The 24,715-nt window shown below is 37.6% G+C and overlaps 1 long non-coding RNA gene across 1 annotated transcript; it reads right to left on the bottom strand.

Moving 5' to 3' along the window:
• Nucleotides 1-7,697: 7,697 nt before the first annotated feature.
• On the bottom strand, nucleotides 7,698-18,829 carry LOC116532228. The gene is made up of 3 exons (XR_004260790.1): nucleotides 18,066-18,829; nucleotides 14,710-14,715; nucleotides 7,698-7,709 (listed from the first exon to the last, which is right to left on the bottom strand). It is a non-coding gene; the product is annotated as an uncharacterized LOC116532228 (long non-coding RNA).
• Between the last annotated feature and the right edge of the window lie 5,886 nt (nucleotides 18,830-24,715).

The following is a 24,715-nucleotide window of genomic DNA, read 5'->3' as shown; positions in this document are numbered from 1 at the left end:
TGAACCACTGATGTGCAAATCTGTAGTCCCTAATGTAGCCTTTGTTATCTGACATGTTTTACATCCATTTTGTCAAATCGATTCACCTCAAACTTCCTTAGATTTTTGCCAAATTTGTGTGATCACGTTGTGTTACTAATGTGTAATATCAGCCTATAACTTCAGCCAGCTACTTTTTATTTGTAGATGCTGCTTACAGGCTTGCAAATAGCACTGAATATGTGGAGTTCCTTGACTGTCCACTCTGTTGCCCCTTTAGAGAGTGCATTATGTGCACATTTCTTGTGTATTTTTCAGCTTAATTAGGATTCCTCAGTTCTTTCCAGCTGATATTAAAGGCTTTAAAGGAACTATTCAATGACATGTATTTCCATAAGTTTAGTACCTGGGTACTTTTTCTTGGGGGTAGGGATTGGCGAGGGGAGTCATGAATTTTTGGCAATGTTAAGTAGTATCTTATTGCCCATATTTTTCACATGTCTAAATGCAAAATTTTGTGATGTATTTTTCACAAATTATTCTGACTCTTCAGTAGTGCTTTATTTGCCCTCACAATGTTGCCCTTTATAAATTGAATTTATGAATGAAGAAATTCCTCTTAGTATAGCACTTCAGCAACATTGGAAATCAATCATTCAATAAAAAAGACATTTTTAAAGACGCTTTTACAAGTAGCAGAGGAAAAAAAGACATTTGACGAAGCAACCAACGTTTTTGCTGTAAGTGTAGAGGTAAATATCTTTTGGTCCTTTAGCTTGAATGTTTCATAACCAAATTTGATTTCTTACCATTGTCATTTGCAAGTACTTTTAGAGCTCTCTCCCCTGTATTGTTAGCATGTATTTTTCTATCATGTTTGTAATCTTAACATTTTTAATTTGGTGGTTCTTCAGGATCTTGGTAATAAATCAATTGGAAATTATGTACTAAGTTTGTCTACACAGCATCCTCTTTAGCTGGTGGCGTAGAATCCAAATTTCAGAATCTGTATCTGCTCCTAAGTAATAGGAATATCATTCTTGTCCTACAGACAAAAGTAGTTTTTACAAGGACTTTTGACAAGTCAAAGTATATATAGTATGGGTGAATTTAGTCAGAAATATTTGCTAGATTCTCTTGGTTCTCATCTGGCCATTCAATCCCAGTAACTCTAGGTTAATAGTGTTCAGTTTTCATAGGTTGTAATGTATTGGGCCTTTCTGGATTCATTGTGGAATTCTGGACAGTTGATGTCTAATCACAAGTTCTAGGTGCATAATTTGTACCATGCAGTATAGCATTTTGCTGATATAGATGGTTGGAGATTGATATGAGTATAGGAAATCGGTTCCATTAGCGCTATAATTTAATGGCTCAGTGCTATTTGCCCAAAAATATATTGAAATTGGTAGAGACCTTCAAAATTTTAAAATGTAATTTTTTATTGTACACTGGGACTGTAATTCTTTGGTTCACTATTGTCTCATTACAGTTATGCCCTTTTTAAGGCCCTCTAAAATTAAAGGGCCCTGTAGAAGCGATGGTCAACTCTACTTTTTGAACGAATTATTAGATTTGGTGCTGTCTTGTGAAGTAACTTGATATGAGAGATGTGTAGTATGAATTTTGGCCACATGGTTATGCCCTTGGCAGAATTGCACATATCTGAAATTGTTCCCTAATTTTTTTCTAGTATTACTATCCAACACTTCCATTCATAGTCACTAGTGTATTTTATAATTGTTAAGTGTCCTTTATTCATATATTTAAATATTTTAAAAGAATATTCTGGTAGGATTTTGAGGCCTAATAGTGTATTACCATTGTTTGATCTATTAGAAGGGCTACTTCCTGATACCTGCATTGCCTTCCCAATCTGTTTATCATGAACTTCTAAATTTTGGGAATTCCTGTCTCGCTAAGCAGTGATAATGGAAATTTGCTAGTAATTGTTTATAGTTTGTGATAGTGGCATTAGTAACATTTCCCTTCAGAGATTATTACTCCAGTAGCAATCTAGTTTGCTGTTCTATTAGTGAGCCAACATTAATAGTGTAGCTTTTTTGAGGGGATTGTAATTTTTAGCTATTGTAGTAGGTTCAGATGTGTAGTTTTGCTTGTATGATTTCTTTGTTTATAGCTCAGTTTTTGTTACGTGATATGTGAATTAGTAGGCTTGCCATTAGCTGTATACAACATAAAAACTAGATTTTTCACCCTTGAGCCTTAAAACTCCAAGGAGCCATCCAGATTTGTGTAGTCTGTTGGAATAAAAGGACTAGAAAGAAGCATTGTTACGGAAACCTTGCAGTACGCAGTTCACCTAAAAGACCTTTTAGAAATGTTAGTTCACCACTCCCATGGGAAATTTGGTTGTAGGAAGATCATAACATACTCTGATCTCCTTACCATAGAGGCAAAAAATATATTCAGTTAAAAGCTGTTTACTTATAATATCATTTTATTTCCACAACAAGATGAGTGACATCTTTAAATTGGTCAGTGTAATTATATTAAAATGGCTAGTTTCCAGTACAGTAATTTCCTCCATTCCTTATCTGTGGGGGATAGGTTCTAAGTCTCCCGGTGGATCTGTCAAACTAGATAGTACCGAACCCCATGTGATTTTACCTACACATGCATACTTGTGGCAAAGTTTGAGGTCTGACAGCAAAATTAGCATGAATTTCTTTTTCCTGCACAATTCCTCAAACTCCTGCATTCAAATGGTCCTCCTATCTTGGCATCCCAAAGTGCACTTAGATTCGTTACTAAAGCTCTAGGCAGCCTTGGTATACAACTTTTTTTATCCCATTGTAAACACTTACCATTTTACTAAAGAAAGCATTTCATGGCTTCTCTTTGGAATATCTGAATTGTTGGCATCACTATTCTTATATTGGGGCCATTGTTAAGCACTGTTACTGCAACAGTCAATCTGAACCGAGAAGGGCACTGACTAATGGGTGGTAGCATATAACGTGGGGTATACACTGGAAAAAGGAGTGATTCTTTTTGCTGGACACCATTCAATTTAAAATTTATGAATTGTTTATTTCTGAAATTTTCCAGTTAGTATTTTTGAACTGTGTTTGACCCCAGGTAACAGAAACTGTAAAAGAAAACCATAGATGAGGGGAGAATACTGTAACTTTAGGGCTCTTCCCCCCATTTCTGTTTTTTTTTTTTTGTTTTATTGCATTTTAGGTTTGGGGGTACATGTGAAGAACATGCAAGATTGTTGCATAGGTACACACATGGCAGTGTGATTTGCTGCCTTCCTCCTCTTCACCTATATCTGGCATTTCTCCCCATGCTATCTCTCCCCACCTCCCTGTCCCTCCCCCATTTCCCCCCAACAGACACCAGTGTGTAGTGCTCCCCTCCTTGTGTCCATGTGTTCTCATTGTTCAACACCCGCCTATGAGTGAGATTGTGTGGTGTTTGATTTTCTGCTCTTGTGTCAGTTTGCTGAGAATGATGGTCTCCAGGTTCATCCATGTCCCTACAAAGGACATGAACTCATCGTTTTTGATGGCTGCATAGTAATCCATGGTGTATATGTGCTACATTTTCCCTGTCCAGTCTATCATCAATGGGCATTTGGGTTGGTTCCAGGTCTTTGCTATTGTAAACAGTGCTGCAATGAACATTTGTGTGCATGTGTCCTTATAGTAGAACGATTGATAATCCTTTGGATATATACCCAGTAATGGGATTGCTGGGTCAAATGGAATTTCTATTTTTAGGTCCTTGAGGAATCGCCACACTGTCTTCCACAATGGTTGAACTAATTTACACTCCCACCAACAGTGTAAAAGTGTTCCTATTTCTCCACATCCTCTCTAGCATCTGTTGTCTCCACATTTTTTAATGATCGCCATTCTAACTGGCGTGAGATGGTATCTCAATGTAGTTTTGATTTGCATTTCTCTAATGACCAGTGATGATGAATATTTTTCCCATATGTTTGTTGGCCTCGTGTATGTCTTCTTTTGTAAAGCGTCTGTTCATATCCTTCACCCACTTTTGAATGGGCTTGTTTGTTTTTTTCTTGTAGATCTGTTTTAGTTCTTTGTAAATTCTAGATATCAGTCCTTTGTCAGATGGGTAGACTGCAAAAATTTTTTCCCATTCTGTTGGTTGCTGATTCACTCTAATGACTGTTTCTTTTGCTGTGCAGAAGCTGTGGAGTTTGAGTAGATCCCATTTGTCTTTTGGCTTTTGTTGCCAATGCTTTTGGTGTTTTGGTCATGAAGTCCTTGCCTACGCCTATGTCCTGAATGGTTTTGCCTCGATTTTCTTCTAGGGTTTTTATGATGTTCAGTCTTATATTTAAGTCTTTAATCCATCTGGAGTTAATTTTAGTGAAAGGCATCAGGAGGGGGTCCAGTTTCTGCTTTCTGCGTGTGGCTAGCCAGTTTTCCCAACACCAATTATTAAACAGGGAATCCTTTCCCCATTGCTTGTTTTTTTCAGGTTTGTCAAAGATCAGATCGTTGTAGATATGTTGTGTTGTCTCCAAGGTCTCTGTTCTGTTCCATTGGTCTATATCTCTGTTTTGGTACCAGTACCATGTTTTGATTACTGTAGCCTTGTAGTATAGTTTGAAGTCCGGTAGTGTGATGCCTCCCGCTTTGTTCTTTTTGCTTAGAATTGACTTGGCTATGCGGGCTCTCTTTTGGTTCCATATGAAGTTTAAGGTGGTTTTTTCCAGTTCTGTGAAGAAGGTCATTGGTAGCTTGATGGAATAGCGTTGAATCTGTAAATTACTTTGGGCAGTATGGCCATTTTCACGATATTGATTCTTCCTAACCATGAACATGGAATGTTTCTCCGTCTGTTTGTGTTCTCTCTCATTTTGTTGAGCAGTGGCTTGTAGTTCTTCTTGAAGAGGTCCTTTACGTTCCTTGTTAGTTGTATTCCTAGGTATTTTATTCTCTTTGTAGCAATTGTGAATGGCAGTTTGTTTTTGATTTGGCTCTCCTTAAGTCTGTTATTGGTGTATAGGAATGCTTGTGATTTTTGCCCATTGACTTTGTATCCTGAGACTTTGCTGAAGTTGCTTATCAGTTTCAGGAGATTTTGGGCTGAGACAATGGGGACTTCTAGATATACAATCATGTCGTCTGCAAATAGAGACAATTTGACTTACTCCTTTCCTATTTGAATACCCTTTATTTCTTTTTCTTGCCTGATTGCTCTGGCTAGAGCTTCCAGTACTGTATTGAATAGGAGTGGTGATAGAGGGCATCCTTGTCTAGTGCCAGATTTCTAAGGGAATGCTTCCAGTTTTTGCCCATTCAGTATGATATTGGCTGTTGGTTTGTCGTAAATAGCTTTTATTATTTTAGATACGTTCCGTCAATACCTAGTTTATTGAGGGTTTTTAGCATAATGGGCTGTTGTATTTTGTCAAAGGCCTTTTCTGCATCAATTGGGATAATCGTGGTTTTTGTCTTTGGTTCTGTTTATGTGATGAATTATGTTTATAGATTTGTGTATGTTGTACCAGCCTTGCATACCCGGGATGAAGCCTACTTGATCATGGTGTATAAGCTTTTTGATGTGCTGTTGCAGTCAGCTTGCCAGTATTTTATTGAAGATTTTTGCATCTATGTTCATCATGAATATTGGCCTGAAGTTTTCTTTTCTTGTTGAGTCTCTGCCGTGTTTTGGTATCAGGATGATGTTTGTCTCATAAAATGATTTGGGAAGGATTCCCTCTCCTCCATTTCTGTTTTATTTTGTTTCCCTTATTTTCGGGAAGTATGTTCATTGTGGCCTCCTTGTGTACATAAAGTAATTTTTGGTGGAAAATAGAGTACTTCCATTAGTCCATAAAATGTTGAAATGATGTTGGATGCTAGTTATCATGGATTTGTTTCTGATAGGGATATTAACAGAGTACCCTGGTGCTGTGCTAGTGAGCCAAAAATAAATTTGAAGATTTTCATGGATATCTGCATCTTTTTTTTTTTTTTTGACTTGTTACAAGTACTAGTTTATATGCTTTGACATAGTTTTATTTCCGTTGTATTGTCAGAAGTGTGCCCAGTGTTGTTACCTTGTGGACTCAAAGAATTTGTGGATATTCTGTAGTACCACCTTAGTCCACAATGCATTGTCCTGAAATGATGTTAGTTGCATAGCTTGCATCACTAATTTGGTTTCTCTAGAGTGACTACTAATATGGTAACCTAATTACTGTGCTATGTTTAAGGATTTCCACAGGTGCATGATGTAGTTTTTGCATTTTTCTGGTTACAGTTCCTGGCTTATAGAGTGCATAGGTATTTAATATTGTCTAGTAAGTGTGTTGATGTACAATTTCCTGTTTAATTCAGTAGTATTATTAGCTACATGGTTCTGCTTTATTTTTACCATAATACTAAGTATATACTGTTTATCTTCATCAGGCACCGGTGTTAGTTTGTTTCTCCTAACTAAGTTGACCTCATGTCTGTGGATTATATTTTACTGTTAAAGCCTTAATATATTACTGTTTCAAAACTTATAAGTATTGGTATTTCACATGTTTTTAAAAGTACTATTGTGCTTTTTTATTTTTTTAAGACAAGGTCTCTCTGTCACCCAAACTGGAGTGCAATGGAGTAATTATAGCTGATTGCAGCCTCGAACTCCTGGGCTCAAGCCATCCTCCTACCTCAACCTCCTGAGTGGCTGAGACTACAGGTGTGCACCACCAGCCCAGCTATTTTATTTTATTATTTTATCGGAGACAGTGTCTTGCTATGTGACCCAGGCTGGTCTCATAGTCCTGCGCTCAACTGGTTTTCCCACCTTAACCTCCCAAAGTGCTGGAATTACTGCACCTGGCCTATGTGTTGTACTTTTATTTCAGTTAGTTCAGACTTTTGTTAAATGTACCCCAGTAAGCACATGGCCTGTGGTAAGTCCTGTTGTGTACTGAAAAACATATGTATCAATGTACTTGTCATATAGTTGTTCTCTGTCTTCCAAGGTTTTTAATTTTATTTTTTTTAAATGGTCATCTAGGTTCCATAAATATGATGTAGTAATGAGTGATGGTTTAGCTTTGCTGGTGTTCTCTAGCAACTCCTATTGTATACTTCACAGTATTTTCATTCTCATCTCATTTTTGATTTCAAAAATAGTTTTTTTCTTTTTTTTTTTTTTTTTTTGAGACAGAGTTTCACTCATGTTACCCAGGCTGGAGTGCAATGGCGCGATCTCGGCTCACCGCAACCTCCGCCTCCTGGGTTCAGGCAATTCTCCTGCCTCAGCCTCCTGAGTAGCTGGGATTACAGGCACGCGCCACCATGCCCAGCTAATTTTTTGTATTTTTAGTAGAGACGGGGTTTCACCATGTTGACCAGGATGGTCTCGATCTCTTGACCTCGTGATCCACCCGCCTCGGCCTCCCAAAGTGCTGGGATTACAGGCTTGAGCCACCGTGCCCGGCCTCAAAAATAGTTTTTTTCATGGCAAAATTTATTTAGGTAGTGCGCTTTAGTGTTGTCACCTGGTGGTTCAGCACATGATAGTGCTTTACATGTGTAACTTCATTGTTTATCTTTAATTCAACGTTGCTATTTAGAGGGGGTGCATTCTAATAGTATTAACCACTTAACCTTTTGCCATTCCAGTTGGCTGTCTGGAATTTTGTCTGTTAGTAAAATCTTAGCTTTTAGTGAAATGTTAGCTACTAAGAGCTGCTAACCATAGGTTAAATGGTTCTTGAGATACTGTTACTTACCATATTATGAAAGCACAGGCCCATGATTTGTCATACTGCAAAGTTTGACTTAACTACTTTAACAAGAAACATATTCCAAAATTTTATCATGGTGTGCAGTCATTGCTTCTATCTTGCTGTCCTTTATTTATTTATATAATTATTTTTTTTTACTTTTTTTTTTTTTAAGAGACAGGGTTTTATCATGTTGGCTAGGATAGATTTGATCCCCTGACCTCATGATCTACCTGCCTGGGCCTCCCAAAGTGCTGGGATTACAGACATGAGCCACAGTGCCCGGCAGCTGTCCTTTATTAAGTCGTATTAATTTAAACCATAGTCACCAATGAGACTGTATTTTGGTAGATTTGGGGGTTTATCCACCAGTAAGAAAATATATTTTCTACTGCTTTGTATTGGATTAGATATTGTTATATTTTCAAATCTTTGAACGAAAAATATATTATCTAGTTGAGTCAGCAAGCCCTATGTATTATAGATGTGGTTCTGCTAAGATTTTTCACTACAGATGGTTGAATGTAAGGTAACTTTATCTAGTTTTTAGTTTCTTTAGTGGCTCATTTTTACAGTCTTACCTCTGCTACTCCTCTATTAGATTATTATTTAACCCAACAGTATTATGGGATCTTTTGACTTCATGGCGTCACTGGCAAACTTACAAGTTCTGTTCGATGAAAATGTTTCACTTATAGTACTAATCACCATGTGGTATTCCTTTACTTTCCCCAACATTTGCTTATTTGTTTTTATTTTGTATCTACATGTATTGAGTAGCTAGGTGCTTGTACAAATCCTCTACCTTCACTCATGGTCAATATACTGTAAACATTACTTGGGGCCAACTTGCCAGTGGTTTTACAGTTAACAAATGGTATTTCAAATTTGTAATAAGAGTAAATGCTTTAGAGTAGGAACGCCTATCTCAGCAATCCTGCTAAGCAATATACACTGGATAAGGTAATAACCTTCCTTTGTAAAAAAGAACTTGTGATATAATTAATATAATATAAAGTTCACCATTTTAAAGTTTAGTGACTTTTAGTATATTCATAGAGCTGTGCGACCATTGCCACTATTATAGTTTACAACATTTTCATCATCACCTCATTAGCACTTATTCCCCATTTCCCTTTTGCCAACCCTGCGAACTACTAATTTAGCCTTTTGTCCCTATGGATTTGTCTATTCTGGACAGTCAAATAAATCATGCAAATTTTGACCCTTGTTATTGGCTTCTTTTAATTACCATGTTTTTTTGAGATTCATCCAGATTGTGGTATATATTACTGTTCTTTATTGATAATTTTTCACTGTATGGGTATATCTCATTTTGTTTATCCATCATTTGACAGATGTTTGCATTTACAGATGTTGTCTTTTAAGAATGGTGCTAAAAACATGTACAACTTTTTATGTGGGCGTGTTTTCATTTTTCTTGAGTATACATTAAGCAGTATAATTGCTTTGTCATGGCATGTCTAGGTTTAACGTTGTGGGTAATTAACAGATTTTAATAAAGTGCTGGCACCATTTTATATTTTCATCTGCAATATGAGGAATTACATTTATTCATATTCTCACTTGTTTTCTGCCTTTTAAAATTATGGCCACCTAGTGGATATGAAATATTTCATTGTGCTGTTGACTTGTATTTCTGCATTGAGCAACTTTTCATTTGCTTAGTGGTCATTTGTATATCTTTGGAGAATTGTCTATTCAGATCCTTTGCTCATTAGAATTGGGTTATGTGTCATGTTGTTATCAGAATTCTTTATATAATCTGGATAACAGACCATTATTGGATATATGATTTGCAATTATTTTCTTCCATTCTTTGTATTGCCATTCTACTTTTTTGATGACATTGTTTACAGCACTGAAGTTTTTAATATTGATGAAATCCAATTTATCTTTTTTTTTTTTTTTGTTACTTGTGATTTTAGCGTCATAACAAAGAAACCATTACCTGACATAAGTTGTAGCTCTTACATTTAGGTGTGTGATTCATTTGGAATTTATTTTTGTATATAGTTTAAGGAAGAAGTCTAACTTACTCCTTTTGCATAGGATATCCAGTTTTCTTAGCACCATTTGTTGAAAAGGCTACTTCACCATTGAATTGTCTTGGTACCCTTGTTGAACATCAGTTATTTCTAAATATAAGAGTTTATTTTGGACTCTAAATTTTATTTCATTTATATCTATGTCTATCCTTATGCCTATACCACACAGAATTGATTATTGTAGCTTTGGAGTAAATTTCAAAACCTGGAAGTATGAGTTCTCCAGCTTTGTTATTTGCTTTGACCTTTTCATGATTCTTCTGAAGGCTTTGAATTTCCATATGAATTTTAGGATCAGCTTGTAAATTTCTACAAATTGCCAGAATTTTGCTAAGGAGAGCATTTAATCTGTAGATCAATTTGTAGAGTATTGCCATGTTAGCAATATTAATCCTCCCAATCTATTAACAGTAGATACCTTTCCATTCATTTTATTTTTCATAATATTGAAAATGGAATTATTTTCTTAACTTTAATTTTGGATTGTTCACTGCTAGTATATTAAAATAAAATTAGTTTTCTGTTGATCTTGTATCTTTCAGTCTTTCTGAATTCATTGGAAAAGGTTTTCTAATAGTTTCACTATTAGCATTTTTTGTGGATTTTTTGGGGGTTTTTATGTTTATGTCACCTATGAATATAGATAATTGTACTTTCTTTCCAATTGCATTGATCTTTAAACTTTCTTTTTCCTGCCTAATCACAATGGTGAAAACCTGTACAGAAGTAGCAAGAGCAGTCATCCTTGATTTATTTCTGACCAAGGGTAATGCAATAGATTTTGACCATTAAATGATGTTAGCTGTATGTTGTTTTTTTTTTTTTTTCTTTTACTTGTGCAAGTTCACAGAGCTAGCTATATAGTATTTGTAGATAGCCTTTGTCAAATATAGATATCTCCCTTTGTTCCTAGTTTGTTGAGGATTTTAAAATTATAAATAAGTTTTGTCAAATGCCTTTTTTTATGTCTGCTGACACAATCATGAGGTTTTATCTTTGTTCTATAAATAACGTGTATATGTAACTATCATGTATTAAATTTATTGGGGAAGTGTTTCCTCTTATAAAATTTTTTTGAAAAATTATGTAAGTAACTGATGTTTATTCCTTAAATGTTTGACAGAATCATCAGTGATCTGTTCGTGAATGTTTCTTTATGGGAATTTCGTATATTAACTATTCAATCTGTTTTTATAAGTATTCACGTTTTTTGTCTTTGTCAGATTTGGTTGTTTGTGTTATCCTAGGAACATAAACATTTTGTACAAGATATCTAATTGGTATACTATTTTTGGTTATTCCTAATTTTTTTATTTTCCTATAACAATGGTAATAGTATCTTTTTAATTCTGATTATATTTGTGTCTTCTGTCTTTTTCATCTTTGGTCTAGCTACAGATTTGCTCATTTTAAAAATTATTTCAAGGAACCACATTTGCTTTCCTTGATTTTCCGGTATTTATTTATGAGATGGAGTCTCTCTCTGTTGCCCAGGCTGGAGTGCAGTGGTGCAGTCTTGGCCCACTCTAACCTCCACCTCCCAGGGTCAAGTGATTCTCCTGCCTCAGCCTCCTGAGTGTCTGGGATTACAGGCACCTGCTACCATCCCTAATTTTTTGTATTTTTAGTAGAGATGGGATTTCACCATGTTGGCCAGGCTGGTCTTAAACTCCTGACCTTGTTATCCGCCCACCTTGGCCTCCCAAAGTGCTGGGATTACAGGCATGAGCCACCATGCCCAGCTTATTTATTTTTTATTTTTTGATACGGAATTTCACTCTCATTGCCCAAGCTGGAGTACAATGGTGCAATCTTGGCTCACCGTGACTTCCACCTCCCAGGTTTAAGTGATTCTCCTGCCTCAGCCTCCTAGGTAGCAGGGATTACAGGTGTGTGCCACTATGCCCAGCTAATTTTTTGTATTTATAATAGAGATGGGGTTTCATCATGTTAGCCAGGCTGATTTCGAACTCCTGACCTCAGGTGATCCTCCCACCACAGCCTCTGAAAGTACTGGGATTACAGACATGAGCCACCACATCTGGTCTTTTTATTTACTTTTTTACTTTATTTACTTTTTTATTTACTCTAATTTTTTATTATTTTCTTTGTCCTAATCTTTTTTTTTTTTTTTTTCTTTTTTTTGGAGACGGAGTCTCGGTCTGTCACCCAGGTTGGAGCACAGTGATATGATCTTGGCTCACTGCAACCTTTGTCTCCTAGGTTCAAGCAGTTCTCTTACCTCAGCCTCCCAAGTAGCTGGGACTTCAGGCACATGCCGCCATGCCTGGCTAATGTTTTGTATTTTAGTAGAGACGGTATTTCACTGTGTTGCCCAGGCTGGTCTTGAACTCCTGAACTCAGTCAATCTGCCTGCCTCAGCTTCCCGAAATGCTAGGATTACAGGTGTGAGCCACTGTGCCTGGCCTCTAATCAATTTTTAGTTTGATCTTTTCCTAATTTCTCAAATTGGAAGTTTAGATTATTTATTTGAGATCTTCATTTTTAATGTAGGTGATCACAGTTGTACTTTTCCCTATAAGCACTTTTTTTGCTGCATTCCATAAATTTCATGTTTTGTTACATTTTCACTCATCTCAAAGTATTTTCTAATCATTTTTGTGATCTCATCTTTAACCCATTGGTTATTTAGGAGTTTCTTGTTTAATTTACACATATTTGTCTGTTTGTTTTGAGACAGAGTCTCACTCTATTGCTCAGGCTGGAGTGCAGTGGTGCAGTCATGGCTCATTGCAGCCCTGACCTCCTGGGCTCAAGTGATCCTCCTGCCTCAGCCTCCTGATTAGCTGGGACTACAGGCATGTGCCACCACACTTAGATCTATCTTTTTTTTTTTTTTTTTTTTTTTTTTTTGGTAGAGACAGGGTCTCACCATTTTTTCCACAGTGATATTGAACATCTGCGCTCCAGGAATTCTCCCACTTTAGCCTCCCAAGTGTTGGGATTATAGGCATGAGCCACAGCACCTGTCTTGCATATTCGTGAATTCCCCAAATAGCTTTTTTTAAATTGATTTCTAATTTCATTGTGGAGAACATACTTTATATGAGTTCAATTTTTTAAATTAATTGTGACTTGTTTTATGACTTAGCATATGGTCTGTGTTGAAGCTTCCATGTACACTTGAGAATAATGTATATACTGTGGTTGTTGGAAGGATTTTCTATGTGTGTTTATTAGGTGATATGGTTGTGTTGTTTAAGTCTTCTATTTTCTTATTTTTCTGCCTAGTTCTATTTTTGAAAGTGTATTGATGTCTCCAACTCAGTGCCTTAGCCTCCTGAGTAGTTGGGACTACAGGCATATGCCACTACAGCCAGCAGTTTTTTTTGTATTTTTCTGTAGATACAGAGTTTCACCATGTTGCCCAAGCTGGTCTCGAATTTCCAGACTCAAGTGCTCAATCCGCCTCAGCCTCCCAAAGTGCTGGGATTCCAGGAATGAGCCACCATGCCTGGCAAATTTTATTTTTTGTTTTATTTTGTCACATTATTAAAGCTACTCCAACTTTCCCTTGATTTCTGCTTACCTGGTATATCTTTTTTCAATTTTTTAACTGTCAGCCTTTTTTGTGCCTTGTTAATCTGAATAACTATTTTATTGGGTACCATTTTAATTCCCTCCTCCCACTCATTTTTTAATGTATTTTTTGTGTTTACTTTCGTTTTCAGTGTTTTCCCTGATATTACAATTAACATTTTACCTTGAAATATTTGGCTTCAGATTAATATCAACTTAGTTTCAATAACAGGAAATTTGCTTCACCGTATTTCCATTTCCTCACTCTCCTTTGTGCTATTATTACTATACCAATTACATCTGTATACAATATAGGCATGTCAACACATTTTGTCATTATTTCTTTATCCAGTTGTCTTTTAAGATAGATCTGTGAAGAAAAATGTTACACAAATAGATCTATTCTGTTTTTTATAATTATGTAATCACCTTTAGTGGTGCTGTTAATTTTTCATGCATTTGAGTTACTGTCTAGTATTCATTCATTTCTCTCAGAATCACTTTCTTTAGTATTGCTTGTAGGGTCTCCTAGCATTGAATTCTTTTAATTTTTGTGAGTCTGTGAATGCCATAATTTCTCCTTTGTTTATGAAGGATAGTTTTGCTAGATACAGAATTTGCGGTTGGCATTCTTTTTACTTTAGCAGTTTGAATATATTATCCCATTGTTTTCTGATCTCCATTTATGATAAGAAGTCAGCTATTATCTTATTGAAGATCAGTTAAGTGTGATGAGTTTTTCTCTTGCTGCTTTCAAAATTCTCTTTCTGAAGTCTGGCTTTGATAATTTTACTACTATTTGTAAATTTGAATGTCTTTGAGTTTATTCATTTATTTTTAAGACAGGGTTTGGCTCTGTTGCCCAGGCTGGAGTGCAGTGGCACAATTTCAGCTTACTGCAACCTCCACCTCCCTGGTTCAAGTGATCCTTCCACATCAGCCTCCTGAGTAGCTGGGACTACAGATGTATACCACCACGCCCAGCTACTTTTTGTATTTTTTTCGGTATAGACAGGGTTTTGCCATGTTGCCCAGGCTGATCTTGAACTCTTGGGCTCAAGCAGTCTGCCCACCTTAGCTTGCCAGAGTTTACTCTTTTTGGCATTTGTTGGTCTTCTTGCACACACACACACATATATATATATATATATATATATATACTTTTTTTTTTTTTTTTTTAGATGGAGTCTTGCTCTGTCGCGCAGGCTGGAGTTCAGTGGTGCGGTCTTGGCTCACTGCTGCAACCTCTACCTCCTGGGTTCAAGCAATTTTCCTGCCTCAGCCTCCCAAGTAGCTGAGATTACAGGCACCTGTGGCCATGCCGACTAATTTTTGTATTTTTAGTAGAGACAGGATTTCACCCTGTTGGCCAGGCTGGTCTCAAACTCTTGCCTCGTGATCTACCCACCTAAGCCTCCCAAAGTGTTGGGATTACAGGTGTGAGGCACTGCGCCCAGCCTTCCTTGCACATGTTAATATTTTTGATCAAATTTGGGATTTGGGAGCCATTAATAATTCACATATTTGTTTCCGCCCCTTTTCACTCCTCTCATTATTTTTGTTATGTTTACTAAGAATAATTCTTTTTCATTATTTTATAATACGAGAATTTATTGATAGTATTGGCTGAATTTCCTATGTAGTATTCTTGTTTTGTTGTTTGTTAAAGATGCTTGATTATAACTTATATTTCTTCTTTGACTCAGTAGTTAGTGTGATGCTTCATGTTGAGGATTTCTAGCTTTCTTTTTTCTCAAAAAAAATTATGTTTTTATTTCATTGTAATGAGGCAATGTGTGTGCTGTCATTTCCTACATGCCTAGTTTTTTATAACAACCTTATGTTGCAGGGCACATCCCTCATTCTTCTTTTTTCCAAAATTTTATCTCATTATCATGTAGTTGTTATTTTATGTGAACTATAGAAACAGTTTGTCAAGTGTTCACAAATACCATTGGAATTTAAATTGGAATGGCACTGAATTTGTAGATTAATTTTGGGAGAGCTGCCATTTTTACAATCTTCCCATACATTAATGTAATATTTTTCACCTTTTATTTAGGTCTTCACTATTTGTGTATGTATATTCTACTTATTACTTTCAATCTCACAGTTTCTGGGGAAAAAAAAAAAAAAAAAGGTCTTTGGAACTGCAATTCTGGTGGGAAAAGTACAGATGTCATCTGCATAGACTAGGGCCCATCAGTAGGGAATGTCATTCAAAATGTGTTTTGTGTTTGATCTTACCATTTCTTCTAAATGTTCCTAGAAGAGCATCCTGCATTATTTACAATGTTCTGTATTTCTGGTTTAGGTAAGTCCAGAGGTGAGAGCTGATTTGAGAAAAATGACATCAGAAGGCATTTGTTTTCAGTAATGTCAGCATCCCTTTGACCTCCTTTCCCATTTGGAAGGACTTTCTCCATCCTGAAAGCTCCTGTAGACTTGGTGCTCCTTCTTTTTAGGATTTGTACTGGTTGAAGACTTTCAAAGCCTTCAGTATATCTGGTTATGTTCTTACTAGAAAAGTATTCGAGGCTGGGCGCAGTGGCTCATGTCTGTAATCCCTGCACTCTGGGAGGCCGAGGCAAGTGGATCACTTGAGGTCAGAATTTCAAGACCAGCCTAGCCAACATGGTGAAACATCATCTCTACCAAAAATTAGCTGATCAGGGTGGTTCATGCCTATAACCCCAGCTACTCAGGAGGATGAAGCAGGAGAATCGCTTGAACCCGGGAGGTGGAAGTTGCAGTAAGCCGAGATCACACCACTGTACTCCTGCCTAGCAGACACAGCAAGACCCTGTCTCAAAAAAGAGAGAAACAAAGAAAAGTTTTCAGGGCCAGCTGGCCTGTAATCCCAGCACTTTGGGAGACCGCAGAGGGTGAATCACTTGAGGTCAGGGGTTCGAGACCAACCTGGCTAACATGGCAAAACTCCATCTCTACTAAAAATACAAAAGTTAGCTGGGCGTGGTAGCACCACCTGTAATCCCAGCTACTTGGGAGGCTAAGGCAGGAGAATCACTGGAACCTGGGAGGCAGAGGTTGCAGGGAGCCAAGATCGAACCACTCCAGCGTGGGCGACAGAGTAAGACTCCATCTCAAAAAGAAAAGGAAAAAGTGTTTGAAACCAAAGAAGATAAGAATTCTGTCCCATTCGTTAGTTTTGTTTTCATTCTAAGAGCAACTCTTTGAGAGCAAGTTGGAGGAGAACATCCAAGATATGGAGAGGGGGATCTGAATGTAGATCTTATTACAGGCATCATAGGAAGTAGAGCTGTTTAGATTTTAGGAGAACTCCAAAAAGAAGAATTTGTCTTTGCTTTGTTGTCTTCTGTCTGTTTTCAAATCTCTTATTGGGTCAGGGACCATTGTCTTTTGCTGTTTTTGAAGGCAGTCCTAATTAATAGAAAATCAGTTTTAAGGACTCTCCAAAGATGACTCTTGGAAGTGACACCTAGAGGCTTGTATGAGCACTTAGAATTGAACTTGAGAATCTCCTTGGGTGGAATGAGAATTTGGATTACTTGCACTTGAAGGTCATTTTTATTACAGAGATTCTGTGAAGGTCTCAATTGGCAAATGAGTGTGCTGCTTTACACCCCAACTCTCTGAGCCATGTTAGAGAGGTAGAGTAAGTTTTCTTAGGTAATGTCTAATTAATGGCAGAGCACCCACCAACACACATATAGCTTAATTCTCTTAAATTTGCATAGCACTTCATTGTTTCTTTGTTTTTCTTTTTTTTTTTTTTTTTTTGTAGAGATGGTGTCTGGTGTCTGGCTATGTTGGCCAGGTTGGTCTTGAACTCCTGGGTTTAAGCAGTCATTCCACCTAGCCTCCCAAAGTGCTGGGATTACAGGCATGAGCCACCAAGCCTGACCTTTAATCTTTTTTTTTAGTTAATTAATTTATTTTTGTGCTTTATCGTTTCCAGAAGCTTTTTACAAACATGATTTTATTTGACCCTTGTAACAATTTGGTTAGGAATAAGAACAGATTCACCAATATGTCTAATTTATAGGTGGAAAACAGGCTCAGAAGCTCTTTAGAATATCATGAGAAGAGGGGATCTGGGGAATTACTCAGTACAACTTCTGTATTTTGCACTTCAAGAAACTGAGTACCAAAGTTAAAAATCTGGATATTTGGTCGACGTTCTTAGATTTGTGTTAAGGGAAGAGGGTTGGATTAGATGATCTCGTGGTATGGGAGTGGGTGGTGTGTTCCTTGTATCAATTATGTAATGTAAAGTTAATTGATACAAGCTCAACATATTAGATTAAGTGGCATTTTAGCAAACATTAATGAAAGGCACCAAAGGTTTAAGGGGGAGCTTAAAACGTTAGGTAGCAGCTTGTAAAAGATATTTAAGGTCATGAGGTCCTTATTGGCCTCAAAAATACTTCCTGCTCCAGGCTCAAGGGTCAACTGGGAACAGGGCCACAATACCTGGCTAATTTTTGTATTTTTTGTGGAGATGGGGTTTTGCCATGTTGTCCAGGCTGGTCTCAAACTCCTGGGCTCAAGTGATCTGCTCACCTCAGCGACCCAAAGTGCTGGGATTATAGGTGTCAACCACCACACCAAACTGAATGAGTTACAAGTTTGTGATCTGTTTTTAGCCTTTGTCCACAGCTGTGGGAGTCACTGTTCACTTTGTGACATACGTTCTCAGAATGATGGCTCTCTTGACTATGACACAGATCATAGATTTAGAAGCTCCAGGATGGGAGGACCCCTTCTTTTGAGACCTCTTTACAATATTGAGCCAAAATATGTTTTTCTATAGCTTCAATTCATTCAGCATATTTGTATTGTACCATTACTCAAGTACATTGCTTTATTCTCACTCCTGCATATTCAGCATCTCTCCTCTCTACTGTCATTTGAGCTGCCAGGCACTGTGCTGGGTAATGGGAATATGGAGATTAATTAGACACAGTCCCTGTCCTCAAGGAGTTCTCAATCTAGTGAGAGAGATCAACATCTACGTACATGTATAAATACAACAGTATGGTATTCTCTACAATGGAGGTATGTACAAGGTACTCTGGAGTTCAAAGAAAAATCATTTTACAGAGTCTAGAAATGCCAGAGCTCAGAATCCCTGATATGTGTGTTGAGTCTTTAAAGAAATAAAGTCACCTTTTGACTAGGTGAGAAACAGGGAAAGGCTTTCTAAGCAAAAGTGTGGACATTGGAAGTAGTATGATGAGTTAGGGGAACTACAAATAGTTCTCGAAATTAGGCTGGAAATGTAGGCCAGTAATAGGACTTTGTATGGTATGCTATGGGATTTGGATTTCATTATTAGTGTTTTCAAAAAGGGGTGCTTTTAGATGATCGCTGTCAGTAATGTGGAGTATGTTCAGAAATGTTTTCCAATCTGGACAGGGAGATGAGTTAGAAGCATACTATGGTGACTAAGATGAGAAATGATGTAGGGCTGAAAGGAGTGGGAGTGGCGAAGAGGGGATCATCTCTTAAGAAGTTATAAAAATTTAGTATAAAAATTTAGTCATGCATTGCTTAGCAATGGGGACATGTTTTGAGAAATGTGTTAGGTGATTTTTGTCATGTGAACATCGTAGAGTATATTAACACAAACCTCTCTAAATGTATAGCCAGTAAACACCTAGGCTATATAATATAGCCTATTGCTCCTAGGCTGCAAACCTGTACAGCATATGACTGTACTGAATACTATAGGTAATTATAACACAGTGGTAAGTATTTGTGTACCTAAACATATCTAAACATAGAAAAGGTACAGTAAAAATGTGATATTATGATTTTGTAGGACAACTGTCATATATGAGGTTCATCATTGACCTAAACATTGTGAGGGAGCACATGACTGTATAGACATAATAGAACTTATAGAAAAATTAGGGTAACAAGAGAGGGAAAAATCAAGGCATTCTGACTTTGACAAATATGCATCCCCCTACTCCTACCCCTGACCTTGATGAAAAATACTGTCATATTCTTTAAATGAATGTTGCAATTAACTCCTTTTGGACCATGACTTGACTATACAGATTGTGCAAGATTCTTTTCTGGGAACAGCTGTATATGAAATGTTGAGTCTCAGGGAGACATCTGAATTGCAGCAGACATTTTATGGTATTGCTAAGTTGCTGGTCCTTCTCATTAGTAGCTCTCACTGTCGTATATCTCCCAAGGGTGTTTTTTTTTCTTTTTTCTTTTTTCTTTTCTTTTTTTTTTTTTTTTTTAATTAACCAAAAGTGAAAACTTTTATATGAAAGACTCAATTGAGGAAGTAGTGGCCTTTGTCATTATTGGCCACTATTGGCTTAATTGCATTAGTTGACTTACGGATCTGAAAATGTTTATGGCTATACCTCAAGTAAAAAAAAAATCCACAATTAAAAACCTAAACATATCCAGTGTTTATTTTCTCTTTTCTCAAAGCTATATAAAATCAATGTTCTTTGGGAAATTTTCCAACTAAGGCTCTGAGTACTGATATTTAGGATTTAGAGAATGTCTTTCTATGACCAGAATGGATAGTGAGGAAATTTTACGTGAGCAGTACTGGGTTTTTCAGGGGGTTTTGTGTAAACTTGCCATCTTGGAAGGCAGTCAAGGGAGGAAGAGTTAGGAAATGAGGCTCTGAGCAGTGCAGCAGAGCTATGTAAAGTGAAAGTCTGGGCCTTGGGACTAGGTAGCCTGGGCTCAGATCTGCTTTCACACTTACCAATGTGATCTTGAACATGATTCTTCACCTCCCTAGGACTTTGTTTTCTTTTATGTAAAATAGGAATGATATTTATTTTCAATGATGGGAGTATAAAATGTAAGGACTTAAAGGGACTAATTATGTAAATTGCTTAGAACAGGCCTGGAATATGCTAAATGCTGTATCAACTATTGTTTCTGACAATGGTATTGACTATGACAAGTATTAAAATAAGAGATTTGACTAGACGTACTTAAATTGTGAATGATCAGTGATGTTAGGGTTGAGAAAGAAAAACAGTAACTGACTTCAAAGTTTTCAATGGTATGCAAGTGTGAGGTCACTTCACGTTTTATTTCTCTGCCAGGTAGAGTGGGACACCAAATGAAATCAGTCCATACTCTAATCACTAATCTATTGCCTTTGCTCTTAGTTCTAAATAGAAAGCTGTTGAAAAGTTTTTGTATTACACCTGAATAAAGGTTATCCTGAAAACAAAAAAAATGCATTAGACTTCGTCAAAACTGGATTGGAAACCCGATTCAACTGCTTACTGGCTGTGTGATTTAAACTTATTGAACCTCAGTTTCTTCCTTTAATATAACCATTAATTTTCAGAGTTTCCATTGAAGATACTTTTGTTAAGTGTTTGTCATAGGCACTCTATACATTAATTACAGCTATTATTGTTAGATCTTGGGACACCCAACATGTGACAAAAACAACAGCAAATCCTGGTGCCTAGGAGGACTTCATGGATCCAGCAGCAACCTGGAGTGGTGCTCCTCTGAAGAAATCCTACTCGGATGGATATAATACAACCTGCTAAGTGTCCTAGCACTTAGCAGGTTGTATTATCATTGTCCGTGTCTATGGCTCTCGTCTACCAGACTTTAAATTCCTTAAGGGAAAGGACAGTGCCTTATTCATCTTTGTATTCGCAGTGCCTAATCCGGTGCACATTGTAGGCCTCATTAAATGTTTGTTGAATGAAAAAATGAATCATCAACAGACATTAATTGGGCGCCTGCTCTGTGATCTCCATGGGCTCAGCTTGTCCCCGCCAGTTGCCAACAACGTCCAAGCTCTCTTCAGAATGCTTACTCCTGATGCTTATTCCTGTCTTCTAATTCTTTTGTTGAGAACTTTTCCGTGTAGTGTAATGATAGCAAATTACACTTCATCTCAAGTACCATCTCCAATTGTTTGAGAATGCCTGCCCTGATTATGTTTTATAAAAAAATTCTGAAGCCAGGTCTTATCTCAGTGTGAAAGAGAGATATAACTATTTAGTGATGTCTGCTGAGGGTGAAAGAAGGGGGATTAGCAGCACAAGCGCCTCATATGTCATATTTGCTATTGTGTTTTCTATGAAATACTTCATTTCTATGCCTGCAGTTTAGTCTTGGCTACTTGCTGATGTTGCATGGCTGCTGCTGCTACTATAATTGCTGCTAGTTGCTCCTTGGGTTGGACCAGAGTGCTCATTGTCTGAACAGAAACCTCATCCTCATAGTCTGAGGTTTGCTCCTGTGGCCGATATTTAAAGTTTTCCCCTTTCAACTTTACCCCAGCTATCCCCTTACCTGCACTGACAGGTAAGCCTCCACTTTCCTGTTCACCTTTCACCAGGTTCATATTTTCCTTATGTTATTTAGTGTACTTGATCATTATTTAGTGAAAAGCTTTTCTGGTTGTAGATATGACAACCAGAACACAAGTTAAAACCACTTCTTCAGGGCCTTACAGTGAATCATTTAACATGAGAAAAAAATTGAGTGTGTTTGCAGACCATGGGCAGAAGGAATTGAGAATGAGGTAATTGTAGATGTGAGGAAGAAAGAGATAATAGAAGATGGAATAAGATCTTGAAAGATGAGTCAGGTGAAGCTGGAAGGGTGAAATTTATGGCTCTAGAACACATGCAGTTGGAGGGTTAGCCTTAGATAACTGGAACTACCTCTTTGCTGGAGCACAGAGATAGGGATAGGCTTAAGAAAGAGGATTTGGCAAGGGTAGTGAAGATTTGTAATTGTAGAGGTGGGTGATGGGGAGGACGCTGACCAGGAACAGGAATATGGAGACAAAAGCTTCTGGAACAGAAAGACTAGAGGGCTGGATATGAACTAGAGTCTCTAAGGAATGTTCAAGACAAAACACTGGAGTGAGACCATTAACAGGAGAGTTTATGATATATCAAAGTAAGAAATGAGTTTGAAACTGGGTGAGAAACTCAGGAAAATAGAAAATGGTTTTGGGGCATTGTCACAAGCAGTGTTTCGTTGCCTTGATTGATTGACGGGTGGATAGCTAGCAAGAGAGGAGTTATACAGAAATGGATTTAAGAATCCAAACTAAGGCCAGGCACGGTGGTTCACGCCTGTAATCCCAGCATTTTGGGAGGCTGAGGGGGGCGGATCACTTGAGGTCACGATTCAAGACCAACCCAGCCAACATGGTGAAACCCTGTCTCTACTAAAAATGCAAAAATTAGCTGGGTGTAGTGGCACACACCTGTAATCCCAGTTACTCAGGAGGCTGAGGCAGGAGAATTGCTTGAACCCAGGAGGTGGAGGTTGCAGTGAGCTGAGATCCTGCCTACTGCATTCCAGCCTGGGTGAATGGGTGACAGAGCTAGTCTGTTTAAAAAAAAAAAAAAAAATCTAAACTGGACATGGAAGGAAGTAAGGTCAGGAGTGGCCCCAGTCTGGGCCAAAAAGAGACTTTAATGTGAACAAGGCGAGGACTGCGTAATTGGAAAACTGGAGTGATAGGACCTGTAATCACAGTAGACTTTGGAGTGTTAGACTTCAAGACTAAAGTGGTTAATATACCTGTGAAGCTAGGATGTCAGATGATCATTTACATGACTATTATAGTAACCCAGGATTGTAGTAGAAGCTGGGCTTAGACTGAACCCTGGGCCAGGTACAAAAGTCTTCAGTGACTTTGAAGAATGACTTGGAGGTTGGCATATGACAACTGTGCAAATACTAGAGAAGACTGTAAGTGGGATAGTAGATGAGCCTTAGAAGAGTAGTGATTCCTTCTTTTGTTGAGTATTTGCTCTATGCCTGACACCTTGCTGTATGCTATCTGTTCACCTCTTTTGGATCTGTCACTCTTCAGGAGTGGGAGAATGAGCAACAATTCCTGGTGAGGACAGCTAGGGGAGCCGTTGGCCCTTGGCACTGCTGGAATCTTGTGGTCATCTCAATTTTTCAAAAGAGCTCAGGCTGGTCAGCTTGAAGTAGCATAAAGAGATTTATTTAGGATCTAAATTTTTCCTTGATCATGACCTAAGTTTGTTACATGTTACAAGTGTGTTGGCCATGTTCCATAATGTACTTTGGCTTCAGAGCCTCTGAGTTGAGGAGGGAGCTAGTGCTGCTCTTAAACAAACAAACAAAAAGCCTAGTCATAGTACACATATATTGATTAACCAGAACAAGACACAATGTTATTAATTAATTCAGCTTTTTAGGATAAAGGGTAGACAAAAGAAAGCTCACATCAATAGGTGAGTAACAACCACTTTGTAAAAGTCATTCTAGGGTCAGAATACATCTAGTTTAGTGGTCCATATTGTAGAATTTCCCTGTGCTGTTAGGGAAGAGGGCTGGAAATTGAGGCAGAGAAATGGCCTTAAGGACTTGGAAGGTAAACCTTAGGAGAAGAGAGTCTATAAAACCTTTGACATGGCATGCAGACATTTTTCTTCTGAGTATATTTTACTGGGGAGACGATCCATGTCTTTTATATTTTTCAAATGATTCAATATTCCAAAAGAAGTTTTAAAACCACTGTGTTAAATTGATCAGGCCCTCAGACAACCCAACCCCTTTGTAGGGGCTGCTTTATATTTATTCCTCAGGAGGAGCTGGTAGAAGACTTCATGTGAGGGAGAAGAAAAGGAAAGAAGTAGCAGGGGATGACTATAGCCTTTCTTCATCTCAGCTTCACGAAGCATCATTCAACAAAGGGATCACTCTACTGAGATCCTCTCCAGTCCACAGGTTGCTATTTTCAAATGCATGCTTAGATTTCTCTTTTCTCCTCTTTTCAGAAGTTATTATACTCACGGATATGTATATGTGAACAGTTATTTCCCATACAGCTCCCCATGTTTACAGAAAAAAAAATCCTTAAAAGACGGAGAGTACTTGGTCTGTTAGGTCTTCAGTAATGTTGTGGACCCCCACTGCTGGAATATATGCCACCAGAGATGGGTTTGGATTTCAGCAATAAATGACCCAGCTTCATAGAAGGAAAGTAGTCAGCTGATTTGAAAGTAACCCAATCCTTGTGCTCATATTTGCTTATGACTAAGACATATCACTGATAAGATCAGTAAAAGCTATAACTTTCTCCTTCCACCAGCACTTTCCCATGTATATGCCATTGGGAGTCACCCTCTTCTTTCATTTGCACTTTCTTCCCATCACTTAAGACTCAGAGAGGCATGAATGCTAAGGTTGAGGTTGAATTTGTCATAGTTACTGCTGGAGTTGAAAAATACTCAAATTGATTACTCTGATGCCCGCTTCTTACCTGATCTCATGTCAGCCATTGGAGATGTAGCAACTTTGTAGACTCCAGCCCCAGGATTTATGCTTGATGTCTCAACTGGTTATGAAATACCAAGAGGAGGGCTTTCCCCATCCCAGGTCCCCCTTCTGATTT

This window comes from Sapajus apella, unplaced genomic scaffold (assembly GCF_009761245.1).
Source record: "Sapajus apella isolate SASKATOON/1434 unplaced genomic scaffold, GSC_monkey_1.0 scaffold75, whole genome shotgun sequence".
In the NCBI taxonomy this organism is placed as follows: domain Eukaryota; kingdom Metazoa; phylum Chordata; class Mammalia; order Primates; family Cebidae; genus Sapajus; species Sapajus apella.
Note: the sequence above shows the minus strand (reverse complement) of the source record. Positions and strands in the feature narration are given on the sequence as shown.